Source organism: Hemitrygon akajei, chromosome 7, assembly GCF_048418815.1.
Source record: "Hemitrygon akajei chromosome 7, sHemAka1.3, whole genome shotgun sequence".
Lineage (NCBI taxonomy): Eukaryota > Metazoa > Chordata > Chondrichthyes > Myliobatiformes > Dasyatidae > Hemitrygon > Hemitrygon akajei.
Window position 1 is genome coordinate 66,700,482 of NC_133130.1, and position 13,802 is coordinate 66,714,283.

Here is a 13,802-nt window from a genome sequence, read left to right on the forward strand (position 1 = left end):
CACCACCAATTTTTGCATCATGCTCAGACTTACTTATCATTTCTCTTGCATTCATATCCAAGTCGCTTATACATATCACAAACTGCAAAAACACTAGTGCCTTCCGTGCATCATAACAACAAATCAGTAGAAAATGTAAGTCCACTAACTCCTATCACCAAGCAAATTTTGGATCCATTTAGCCAGTTTACTTGGGATCCCATCTTCCTTAACCTTCTGGATTAGCCAACTATGCAAGATCTTATCAAATGCCTGACTAAAGGCCATATGGACAACACCTACCACCTTTATTTGTTACCTCCTCAAAAAAATTTCAATCAAGTTAGTAAGCCTGGATTTCCCACACAGAAAGTCAAACTATCCCTGACCAACCCTTGGCTTTTGCATTAATCCTCTTCCTTAAGAATTTTCTCATTAGCATTCTGGGATCTAATTAACCTTGAGGATTTATTCACTAGTTTGCAGTCCAATCTATCACCCTCACTTTCTAAATACTAACATGCTCCAGACTTTCAGTGTATCCTCTGAACTCTGCATTTTTCTCTTTGGGGAATATAGACAAAGTTTCAGTTGGGAACTTCCTTGCCCACTGCCAAACATAGATTAGCCCTTTGGTCATCACAAAAACCCACTCTTTCCCTTACTAACACCTTGTATAATCTAACCTGCCTGGAATATTTCATGGCTCCTTTCTGCTCTCTTAATTTCTTCCTTAAATTTCCTCTGACAATCTAAATTCCCCAAGAGTCTCCTTCGATCCCAGTTATCTATCCCTGTCAACATGTTTTTGTTTTTCCTGATCAACCATCAAATGAATTGTTATCCAAGCTTACCTAATTATGCCAACATTGCCTTTTGTCCCTTCTGGAACATGCTGGCCCTGAACTCTTGCTAAATTTCTTTCAAAAGGCCCCCTACTTATCAACTGTTATTTTAGCTTCAACCATTCTGTTCCCAATCTACTTTTTGCAAGATGCTTTTTTGCACTACAAAAATTAGCCTTCCCCCAATTTAGGACCTAACTTGAGGACCAACCTTAACTCTATACATTTAAACCTTGAAACTTAACCAAATTATGTTCACTGTTCCGGTTGACACTTGCAACACCAACCTGGATTCATATAAAATAAGATGAAGTGCATCCTCTTCTCTAGCAGGACTGTCTGCATATTATTTGCAAAATGTATCTTGGACGCAATTAACTGTGTGTGTGTGTGTGTGTGTGTGTGTGTGTGTGTGTGTGTGTGTGTGTGTGTGTGTGTGTGTGTGTGTGTGTGTGTGTGTGTGTGTGTGTGTGTGTGTGTGTGTGTGTGTGTGTGTGTGTGTGTGTGTGTGTGTGTGATAGAGAGAGCGAGGTATGAAAGGCTTTGGTTGGGACTTACGGAAATAAGGCCTGTGGCATCTGTAGAAATAGTTGTCATTCTTTAATGCTCAGATGGTTAGCACATCAGAGATCAGCAAACTCTTCCCATTTCAATAATATGCTTTTTTTAAATATCCTTTTCTACCAAAATGGAAAATTTCATCTTCCATTCTGGTCTTTGTGCCACACCTTTTTGCACTCATTTAATCTTTCTTTATCCCCATATAACCTCTTTCTTTCATCTTCACAACTGATTTTCCTAACTATTTTTGTACTATCAGCAATGTAGAAACTGCATATACAAAGTCTTCATCCATCATTTACATATTATAAAATATTGAAGCCCCAGCACTGATCTCTGTGGGCACCACTTTTTACAAGCTGATAACTTCAAATGGACCCATTCATGGCCCCTCACTGTTTCCTGTCAGCCAGCAAATCTTCCATTTGTGCCAATACACTCAAATACTCTGTATGAACTGTGCCTTTAAAAGAGTGGCTGAGGAAAAGTGGAGGGAATTGAGATGAAAGGAACTATTGGCGCGGTAGCTTCCAAATCATTTGCGAACAATGATTATCAAATTATGCAGATTTCAGTGGTATCTTGTGTTTTCATTTACTTTTTGATGTCTTTTTAAGGCTTAGTGGTATGGTCAACTGTGATCTGCACTGCATTATGAAGTTCATGATTAAAGTATGCCTTTGGTAGAAAGTGTCAACAGACAACTGCATTCAGTCCTATTCTCATCTGTTGCCCTCATTGCACATTGGCATCAAAAGCTGCTGGAACCAGTATCCCAGATGTTCTTCATGGTAGCAGCAGCGGGTTGTGACTTGTTGCCTTTGACCAATCTTGGCACTGTGTATGCTTCCATGAGAAATAGTTGCCTATTACTACCTCACCAAAATTGGACATTATTCAAATGCAGAAATGGCAGTGAATGTTGTCCTGATATCTTAAATACAAAGACTACTCATACCAAGTTCATGGTCATTCCAACTCAACGGTGCTGATATTAAGTTCCAGTGGGAACTGCTGCATAACATCAAAGAAAACAAATCGTCAATGATTTTCCCTTCACAAATTTAAAGATCCTATATCCAATTTGAGCTGAGTTTCCTGACGGATAACCCTGGATGGAAAGCTGGGGATGTAAGAGACTGTAATGAAGCCTGCAATGAAAATGTGTATGTGCCTCTGATGTTCCCCAGGGCTGTGTCTAGCTGAGTTCACTGACTGAGATGATAAGCTGCTGTGTATGGCACCAGAAATATTTGGGATAAAACTGAGCAAATTTTACAGTAAGACAGATGATCTTTTCAAAAGTAATCCCTTACCACCTTCATTTCTAGGTTTCTAGTGAAATACAAGATGACCTTTTCAGATACAAAACCAGGGAAATGACAGTACATAAGATTTTCCAAATTCATCAGGAGGGAAAAAATAAAGACAAGAAAATAAATTTAATTTGTTCTAGTTGTTAATCAATTTACAGCAACCTTTCCTGGCAAAAAATGAACTATCAAGGTGGTGTCAAAATAATTAATTCCCACTAAAGAACTAGGTTTCTATTCCTGCAACTCCATGGCATTAAAACAATTCTAATATAATAAAAGTATTTTAAAATAAAGTGGATGTAATTAATTAAGATGATAGGCACAAGCTTAATTGATCATAAGTAAACATAAAGAAAAGCCATACTTCTTTTTTGGGAATTCAATGGTTGTTGTCTGAGTGTGAATTAAAATCTGTCCGCAGTTTCAATAAGGTTAATTGCTTAATATTTTCTGCCAGTTAAAAGCTTGTGTCTACTTTTTTTGAAGGTGACAATGCTAAAGATTCAACTAGGCTGCAGGCATGGCTACCATTCCTCACCTAAGTAGCAGAATTTGCTCATAAGGCAAAGTACACAGACTTGGGTATGCTGGCTGTCACTTGAACACTTAACCCTTTCAGTGGTCTAGTTCCTTGCAGCAGAAGGTTTGTTAGAAAGAATGCAAGAATATTATATAGTAAAACTCAATACATTTCAATTTTGAAGGAAGTAAAATGGGAGTGAATCATTTCTGTATATTAAGAGATAAACATTGCTGAATACGAATCACATAAGTTTGGCTGATTTGCCAATTTTGGCACCAACATTATAACAGAACAATGTAGCACAATCTGAAATGGAATAACAGTCCCCTTGGTATTCTCTGGTGTTCCATCTTCTTCCACCAGGCTTTTTGTTCAGATCTCTGATGTGTATTAGTTTTGCATTGAAGTTCACTCTTCAAGGGGCTTTGTTGTCCCATTGTATTATCTGGTTTCACAAGGAGACAATAGACATATAAAATAGTGCTCAATGCACCTTAATGATAAAAGTAAAACTCCATCAGCAAACCTCCACTCTTTATGTGTTTAGTAAGTGTGTGGCAGGGGAAATGAGTGTAGTGCTGTTTGTCTCCTTTGTGATCAACGTGCATCCTCTCCATTCTGCAGCTTCTGAGGTGAGTGTTGAATCCTATGACCTCACAAAATCCACAGTTTGCCATAGATGAGACAGGTAGCACCAGACAAAGTAATATGTGAGTTGATTGTGCTCTTGCCAGTCCTTGTAACTCCAAATGCCCAATTTGGAGATGCTCTTGTCTTTGTGATACTATTCCATTGTTCCCTTGTTACTAAATGCAATCTCTCATCTCATAGAATTTATCACATCAATGGTGAGGTATTTATACTTCACCTTTGTCCTTTACTCTCTGAGATGTTGGCTTTTATGTACATTCACAAGATTCTTCCAGCTTCTACCGGGGTCCTCTTCATTGAAATGTATAGAGAAGACTCCACTTCATAGCTGAGCAGCATTTAGAAATTGGTGAAATAACAATACATGTTCTATACTTTGTAAATTTCTACCATCAAAAGGGTCCGTGATTTTAATTCCTGTGCTAAATCTCACATCAACAACTTTTGAGATCCCTGCTTTATGGGATAAATGGTGTCTTCTAAAGGATGGCATTTTGTAGCTGGTGATCATGTGATGATTAAAAGATGGGTCTTTTTTATACTGATTTTGCATTAGTCCACTGACATAAAAGTGTTTGGGGTGAAAGTAGTTTTATGTTAAGGTTTAATATAGACAACATTTCTTTGCTGCTCCTTATATAGCAGGCCCAATAAGTAACAGGAGTGAAGTCAGTCCAACTAAATATTGGGCAATGTGTAGCTAATGTGACACTGTCTACCTGGCCCCACACTCCCCAACTTCTGTCAGTTCCCTCTTACCCAAATACATCTTTAACTGCCAGACCCAAGTTTTGTCTGTACTCCTAGTTTTTTTCTAGAGTTTCTTACACCTGATGCAATTTGTACAGTCCCTTTTTAGCCAACTAAGTCAGTTAGAACATTTTCCAACATATTCCAAGATAAAAAAGAATATACTGTTAGAATGCAACACACAAAACGCTGGAGGAGCTCAGCTGCTCAAGCTCCACCTGTGGAAATGAATAAACAGTCGGTGTTTTAAGCCAAAACCCTTCTTTGGGACACTTCTATAATGGGGTGGAAATGTTATTTTAACTTTAATATGATTCTTTCACAATATGGAGTTCTAGCCAGCTATTCATGGTATTGGTTTTCAGTCTCTAAATGCCTCAGAAGCGCAGCTTTCATTCCTGCTAAATGACCTCAAATGGATGGAAAATAGTATTCTGCCTGAGATAAATAAGCCATTCTGATACCTACACTTTAGGCAATATTTACCAGAATACTGTAATAATCCAATGATCCTAATCCTAATGTAAGGTGGTTTTCATTTCAGATTTCCCCCTCCCCCTCCCACTTTCAAATCTCTTGCTATCTCTTCTTTCAGTTAGTTCTGATGAAGGGTCTCAGCTCAAAACGTCGACAGCGCTTCTTCCTATAGATGCCGCCTGGCCTGCTGCGTTCCACCAGCATTTTGTGTGCGTTGCTTGAATTTCCAGCATTCTGCAGATTTCCTCATGTTTGTGGTTTATCCTGTCTCTTTCCAAGGAGGCGCCTGAGCAACTTAACTCCCTGAAAGCTGCATGTTTATAAACACAAAACTGAAGCAAGACTAAGAACAAGGCTTGATGCCAAATAATGCAGAATAATAGTAAGAGAAATGGAATATAAGGAATAGTACAAATTCTCTGCTAGGTGCAGAAGGTCTAACTTCCTGTGTGGCATGCCCAGAGCTCCACACAACAAACAAAAAGCTCTAGTCATATTGCAAAGGGAACTGGGTGCTCTTTGGCTTCTGTCTGTAAGTAAGAAATATGGAAACATTCTAATTAAATTAACTGACCAACCAACTTAGTAGTCAAATCATATAACTTGCTAAACTCCACTGGGCTTAGCAGTTGCATATCCAAATTAAGAAATCTAATAAATTAATGGACAAATGAAAACAAATTACGTTTATGCAACTTTCCTGGGTAGATTAGCAGAAATATTATCACTGAAACAAAGACTGAGCCAGAGAAGGAGAAATCAGGAGAAAGAGCAAATGTTTAGTGAAGGGGTATGTCATGAATCCCGTGACAAGTTGAAAAGGACCAGCTGAAATGGAACACACCTGGAGTCTGGTTTACTGTAAATTAAGACTATATTTATTACTACTACGAATTAATATCATTAAAACCGGATAATACGATACAGGTTATAAACTATTATATATATATATATATATATATATCCGTAAATGTGCATGTGTGGATACAAAGATAATAGTCCCGGAGGTAGATATCAGTCTTACAGTGTCAGATAAGTTTAAGCAGTTCAGTTCACTTTGTGTTGTGTTGAGTTGAATTGATGGAGAGAGTGGGAGAGTTAATTGAGTTGATGTTTAAGTTGGCAGCTTTAGTTGTTCTTGCTTCCGAAGTCTTCAGAGTTTCTTCGTGTGAACCCCACACAGATACAAATGGACAGAGCCCCTTCTAGGGAATGGTCTACTAACCCACGGCACGGGTTCACCACCAGCAGACCCCCACAGGCAAGCTCTTACTCGCACTGGTAATCATGGGTCGAAATTAATCAGTCCGTGGCCTCCACCCTCATGGTGGTCTTAAACTCCACCAGTGGTTTCTCGGGTAGCTTCCGCACTTCTCCCGTGTCCTGTCTCCTCTGCCGTTATCAGGCCTAAAGCTTCAACCTTTTAAAATCCATTCAAAATTCCAACCATCCGTTAGCTCAACCACTCTGAGCTGTTACCATGGTGACTTCCCAGCTCGTGCCTCAGCTGGCGCCGTACTCTCTCTCTCAAGGTCATAATTAAAGTGTTATCAAAACCAAGTCAGAGTCCTCTCTCTCTTCTAATTGGCTCCTTGTTCATTAGACTTCTGAATCTTCTAGCAGTTTCTCAACTGTGTGACAGGTAGGTTTAAGCATAATTTCAAGAAAAGGAGTGAAAAGCTTTGGAGGGAATTCTACGATCTAGGGTTAGGTGGCTGAGGGATGGCAATCAATGGAATCGCAAGTTTGGATTCTGAAGAGGCCAGAGTTGGAATTGTAGAGAGTTCATGGAGGATTGTTGGGTTGAAAATGATTACCTGGGAAGTTCTGTGTGCTCTGCTGGAGTTTGAACATCCAGATCAGGATTTTAAAACTAAGTTTTATTCAATAGAAGCCATGAGGGTTAATATGCACAGAGATTGTGGCCATAGAACTAGGATGTGGGTAGTGGAGTTGCTGATGAGATAAATCTAATGGCAAAAGGTATGCAATGGTTTCATTCACAATCTGGTTATAAACTAAATATATCATTTTTTAGAAACATCAAGCCTCATTTGTCTGATGTCTGGTTTCCCTAATCATCATTGGTGCGTGTTTCATCACCATTCAAGAGTGAATATACTTTTTAAAGAAACCTATTGGCTACTCACAGTATGGTACTGATGTTAGATCATCTTCTGTTGGGCGTTGACCTTTCTGTTTTGACAATGATACTTGATGCGCTGTTACGCATGTCAAAGCATGGCCGGCATTTTTGTGCGCCACTTCCGGTTTGCAAACGGTTTATCATTAAGGGGTGCCAATGAAGAGGTAGAACCTTTGATAAAGAGGCTTATCGTGTTTATTTTGGGATAGCTAGCTCCCTTTTGGGCACTACAGGACACTCAGTTCTCACCTGTTCCAAGTAGCTGTTAGCAGCCACCGCTTCAACAGGCAGTCTAAACGAGCTGGGACAGGAAAATGCTTAACCAAGCACGAGAAGTCAGCTCAAGTGGAGGAGATCGACAGTGAGATCCAAAGGCCAGGAAGGCAGTTGTGCAATGCTTGTGGAGAGCGAAGGGCATGGGAAGTCACAGACAAAGTCACGGCTATCCACTGCGTGTAAGGATTTGCGCCCAGTTTGTGGCGACTACTCGTACCACTGGACCTGCATCAAAGGATATGGCGAGAAGGCAGGTGTACGGGGTTGAGTAGGATCCGGGATCAGCCTTGATGGAATGACGGAGCAGACTCGATGGGCTGAATGTCCCAATTCTGCTCCTATGTCTTATGGACTTCTATGGTCAAGAGAGTGGAACTGTCCCAGTGCAATAGCTTTTCCACTTGAAAAACTTTCCCGCTCAGGTTCAACCAACCATAATCAAGCAGAGAATTTGATACTTAATATACATAAAGTGATAGATTTATGAATTAATATCAATTTTATGACATGCTTGCACAGAAAAAGATGATTTAACGAGTGTACTTTTTTGTTTTATGATGTCGTTGTCCACGTTTAATTTCCTTTTGACGCAAAAATCCAAAGAAGTAGCGTTACTTGATCGCTGAAATAAAAACAAAGGTCTCGGTCCGATTCAATGCCCAATCTGCTCGAAGTTTCAGTGCCCAGTTTGCATGGGAGATGGAATAAAAACGGCTGCCCTCTGCACCGCTAGACCTCCAAAGGAAACGTGGGCCGAATTCCACCGACTGAGGCTATTCAGCGAACCCGCCCTATCCAAAACCTATCCCACCATCAACATCTGCATAGAAATGATTGGACAAAGTCTGCGAGGGAGCAACGAGAAAAACAAACGTCACGTCGTGTAATTCAGCTTAATTATTCTGATTGTGAGAGGTTCTTCCGCTCGCCATGAACAACTTAGAATTAGCCCTGGAAATAAATGAATTATTCCTTTTGGTTTTTATGCTAGAAATACGTATGTACCTGTACACTTCTCCGAACTTTCTGCTAACGGAAATTTCTGGAGTTTTTAAAAAGAGTCTTCGTGCTGATTGAAAGTAAAAGGAGACAACGATGAGATCAGTGGCTTGTTTATTTGCTTGCGAATTGAAATGTTATTCGAAAGTGCTGCAGCTGAGTTAATATTTACTTAGAACCTACAATGCTGTATGGTGCCAGTGACCGTTACAACACTCCGCTTATCATAGTGCTCCGGAGTAACTTCAACATGGATTTTGCATGATTTTGTCTACTTTGCAGAACTTTAAATGTATTAAGGAACAACTTAATAATGTTGCTGAATCCTAACCGCAAAGTCCATTGCTTTTATAAAAAGGTCTTTGACAAAGCTTAATGCGTTCAAACACATTAGAGTGCACACAAAGAAGTCAAGTTACACTGCGAATTGATATTGGAGAGAAGCCCCTTCGTACATCCATTCGGTAAAGCTGCCTGTGTAATATTACTCCCGAAATAGTTTCCACAAAGTTCAATACGTCGAACTATCTCCTTTTTAATTCTCCACACCGGGCCAAGACTCGAGAAACCTGTGATTTGTTTCTAAAATAAAATCGGCCATTAAAATATTATCAGCAACCCAGTATCGTCTTTAAGATCGACGATAATGTTATCGACTGCTGACAAGTCTCTAAAGAGCTTTATCGAAGGCGGTTCTTCCTAAGATTCAAAGGGAGAAGCAAAAAGACCGGCGCTGCGGTGCTCAGTTTCCTTGAGTAGAGCAATATTTTCAGTTAGCTTTTTTTCAAAACAAAAGTATTCTTGACGTTGTTCTAACACCACAGTCCTGTGAGATCGCAGAGGTATCAATGGTTTAAACAAATTTGAAGCTTCGGTTATAATTATTTGTTTCGTATCGAAAGAACTGTCCCCTAAACATCGTCAGTTCTATTTTTTCAAGGGCATGATATTAAGTAATTAATTCGAAATATTCTCATTCCAAGCAACACCAGCGAATTAGTTATGACATCCGTCCTAACTGACGCCCCTATCCCCCCAAAAAAGAAAATTTATACTGTAATTTAAACCCTGTAGAATTTGAGAAAGTAACAAGGCTTCTTTGTTTTTGTGATGTATTAGAATATGCCATATGACGCCGTGGTGGAAGAGCCGTACTGGCAGCCGCTCGGAGTGCGTATGTGATGTGAAGGGATTAGCGTGTATTTATTTTGATGTGATGGGACATCGGTAGCAAGGAAAGCGAGGTAGCCGCTGAGCAGAGGCCTCCAAGCTTCGTCCTTTCGATTTGGATTTACACCAGGATCAACTTCAAATCATGCAGCGTTGTTTCAAAAACAAAGCAATCAGAATCTGCATCCAATAATGTTTTCAACATGTCTGTTTTTTTCTAACAATTGACTTTAGCAGCAATTGGTACTAATATCTGCAGATCACAATTATCGTTTAAAACATTCTTGAGCATTACTCTTTGTGCATTCCCTCATTATTTAAAGGCGCCTTGCTCAGTAAATCTTCCCAAACAGTAGGAATAATTAATTAACATTAAAAATGTTGAAAACATCCATTAGGTCTCAGCTAACGTGTTAATCCTTAGTAAGTGTTCTGGTTTTATCCCAATGATTCCAAGTTGTCTATTTATTTTATATAATATGATGCCCGATAACGGTGTGACAAAAGCCTGATTAATGTTCTGTGAAATTCAGCAAGTGCTGTCCTGAGTAAGATTTCATTGGTTTTGGCTTATAATGCATACATTAGGAGTTGTCTACTTCCTATGGAACCCGGTCCTTTTGCTTCTCCATTTGAAATCTTACTTTCGCCCTACTTTTTGAAAAACGTCCTTTATTATTTCTGCTTGGGATCTTAGTACAGAAGCGCAAATGTATCTGGTGAAGATTCTGCAAAGTGACTCCTGAAAATCGCCACTGAAGTGAATTCATTTGCTTAAAATTGTCGGAACTACACATCATGAAGACGTTTCGATGATGGTGCTAAAGGATATTGACAGCTACTAAGTTAACGGTTTTAATGAATGTTAATAGTTTTTGACCTACTTTTGGGACTATTGTAAAACTTGTTTCTTGTCCTTTTTGAAATTTACTATTAGCTTACACTTCTGCCAATGGAATTCTGGTGATGGCGTGCCTGCCCGACGGGAAGATGATTACACTGATACAGCTTATTCTTTATTGTGGAGGGCAGGGAGCGTCACTCTCAAAACATAACCAACAGATGTGGTAAACATCACCAGTGTGCATTTCGTGCTGGGTTCCATTCCGTAACGATCGCCTTGACTAAACCCAGCATTCTGTAGCAAACGCTTATGGGGGAGGTGAGGGAAAGGACTGACTAAAAATAGTTTCGATCTCTCTGAATGTTTACAAAGTGATAATCACAAGGACTGCCAAGTTATCTTAATTAGGCTGAAAAACTGTTGGCGATGTTCAGTGTGTTTGCCACTGCATCTGTGGAAAGGCTATCCAGTTTAATGGCTGGCTGGCTGGCTTGGCAGCCCAAGCACTTTGTACTTTTGCTTTTCCATAGCAGCGGCATTTTCCTTTAATTAGGCAGCATTTGCATTGCAAGGTCAATACCGAAGTAAGACGATTACTCTTTAGAAGCTTGGGATGCACTTGGTTTAGATATCTTTAAGAGGGGAAATTGAGCGTTCCCTTCAAATCTAAAGCAACATCGCGCTGTAATACCTTATCACTGAAAGGACTGCGAGGAGCAGGTAAAATGAGTGAGGGAGTGAGGATGGTTAGCATGAATGACTTGTGGGGAAAAAAAGTGTGAAATGGTTTTCGAAAAGTGAAAAAACAACGAAATAGGGAGGTGAAGTGGGAATGGAATTAGTCTGAGTAGAACTCAGCCACTGAGTTTTCACTATAGAATGTCTATGACAACACACCACGCTAAATTCCGGCTACTATTTTTGCAATCGGTCAGTTATGATTGGGCAAAGTGGAATGACAGAATAGAGTTGCTGGCTCATAACCATTGTGAACACTCTTGATCGAATACAACCGGTCACTAAATAGATCGATAAAGTTTTTAACATAAATATTTAAGAACATGGGATAGACTCGCCATTCCAATACAGAAAGATTAGTGCCATTCACTGTTATTTACTTACAAGGGCACCTGCACTGCGCTTTACTGAGTGTATAAGAATGGATATGGACGACTTGTATCATTTTGGTGAGAACGAGAGACTCGGAAATTATGTCATGGTTTTTCACAAATCATTACTTCTGAAGTACACAGCAGTCAACAAGACTATTAGCAAAAACGAGCCGGTTAAATACAGCACAGGGTACGCATAGACCATTTAAATGCAATTATGAGTCAAGTAATTCAAATATTCATTTTCAAAGATATTATTGAACACTAGTGGATACAATTACTTTTAGATCTCTTTGACCGTCCGATATTAAGCAATGTAAGGCATTTGGTGGCCCTTGTTAAGAGACGTATTATTTAATAACAAAGAACTGTTCAGACACAACCTTACACTTCCTTGAGCTTTGAGTTGTGGCGATCTTTTCCGAATGCGCATTATTTACCAGTGGCTCGCACCATCTCTGCCATTTACAACGTTGAAAGCAAGGCTGCTTTTTGTTTTGTAAATAATGGAACTCCCTCCCAGTCTACTGGCTCCCGTCACATGGAGTTACATTCCACCTCGCTCTTTCTCACGTCGAGATATGTGTGCCGCTTTTATTGTTCCTGTGTGGCAATAAACAAAACGGAAATGGTGCCTATAAACAAATGCGGCAAGGCACCCAGTGCCCCAAGTTCTCTTCAAAGAGAGAGAGCAGCGTACTTTCATATCGACGTCAGAGACTCTCCACCATATTTCTGGTATTTATATTTTTGTCACAGCCTTCGGCATAATTCATATAAAATTTTAAACCAATATTCAAATTAAAATATAAATGCTGAAGATGCTTGACCTAAAAAGCATCTACAAAAAGTTTCCCTATTTGTAGAAAGGGAAACCTGTCAATGTTCCGAGTCAGGGACCCCTCCTCAGAAAGCTCCTTTGTTTGTTTTCCAAAACCTTTTCCTTTCTTTAAGTTTCTTTAGTTTCTTTTTCCTTGCATGCGTTATCACTAACAGCGGTCTTTGGGAATTAGTTTTTGGTTTGAAAAAGCTGTTCTGAAGGCTTCAAGCCAGACTCTACTTGGAGGACGAGGCAAGACGGATATTTAATATGCGTTCTGGTCCTGGGCATTTTGATAAGGCCTCAAATCTTGTACCATAGTGTGTAGGGAGCATTGAAACAGCACAATGCCACTAAATATTTTATTTTGTGTTTCACGTTTACCCAATGAAAACTGCCCTTGTGCATTTATAACAACATCACATAGAAAAGAATCAGTACAATGACCATACACAATGCCCATTTCAGTCATCTCTTCACTGTAACAATAGGAGTCGTCCACAGTAAAATGCATGACAGGTAATTCCAAGTTAATAAGTTACTGTTCAAGTTTTGAAATACTGTACTAACTTTAATTATATGAATACTGACACTCGAAAATCAAACTGTATCAAATCTCTTTACAAATACGGAAATGAACTAAGGCAAGGTGATGCGATTGTCCGAAAAGAATCAAGTCGGCGTAGCTCACAGGCTGGCAAATGAAAGGCGTTCGGGGACCCATTTACAAAAGCGTTCTCACTCACCAATTTCTTCTCACGAAGATTCCCCATAAGACAATCGTCACCACTGAAACACCTCTGCCCTTAGTTAGCCATGGGATTTATCTCTTTTTTTGTTCTTTTCTTATACTATGTCCAAAGAAAGTTTTGCAAGAAGCCCTTGTTTTCATGTGATGTCGGTGACAAAAATCTCCAAAGTCGACATAATCTGATGTTGTTCAAAAAAAATTTTAAAAAGGAAAGGGTGATAATTAAAAGGGATGATTAAAAGGACAGGTAGTTCCGGTTTGTTGCAATGTAACGTAGAGGAATTGCGGACGCACTCACTAGCATGCAGCCATTCAAGACAAACGAAAAGCAAGCCCACACCATCTGAAGATGAGAACTAAATGTCGTTTGGCGCCTTTCTGGTTAATTGTTCTAATGACTAGTAGCCCACGATTGTGTTCCCCAAAAGAATACTTGTTCTAAAACGCCACAGTGTAATTTCGCGACCGATTTGCTGCCAGAATAATTCCCTCTTTCACCTTCTAAAATATTTCCAAAGTTGCTTGGCAGTCTCTAAATAATCTTTATGATCAAATGCTTCCACATAAATAGTTCTTCATTGT